Source organism: Vombatus ursinus, unplaced genomic scaffold (genome assembly GCF_900497805.2).
Source record: "Vombatus ursinus unplaced genomic scaffold, bare-nosed wombat genome assembly UNPS02015255.1, whole genome shotgun sequence".
NCBI lineage: Eukaryota > Metazoa > Chordata > Mammalia > Diprotodontia > Vombatidae > Vombatus > Vombatus ursinus.
In genome coordinates this window covers 39,928,375-39,928,856 of record NW_020955033.1, presented here as the reverse complement: position 1 = coordinate 39,928,856, position 482 = coordinate 39,928,375, and positions in this window count along the sequence as shown.

Here is a 482-nt window from a genome sequence, read left to right as displayed (position 1 = left end):
GACTCCGGGCAAGTCACTTAACCCCAATTGCCCTCATAAAAAAAAAAAGAGGGAGGGTCCAGGTGATTTGATTAGTTTGTAGAACTCTCTCAGGTTCTTAAAGGCTATGCCAATGGAGCACAAACTCAGACAGGTTCAACCATGCTGGAAAGTCCTGAAGTATTGCCCTGGTCACTGACTGAATCTGTTTTCTCAGGGTCAACCTAACCATCACCCATGGAGTGACCACCTGATGATAAACTTGGAAGAAGGGGACATGTCAATCCATTAAACAGAAAAAGTGCAAAATAGTCCTCAGACCTGTGAAACTCCTGCTTCTGCAGTGATGGCAGCAGAGTGAGGGATGATGCGAAGGAAGCTAAGGATCACTTAATTTTTATACTGCCAATAAATGTTAATTTGACTATTGGTACTCTAAATGGAAGATCCTTGTCCATCCTTGACCAATTAGGTAACATCTTACTGGAAAAGCTGAATCATGT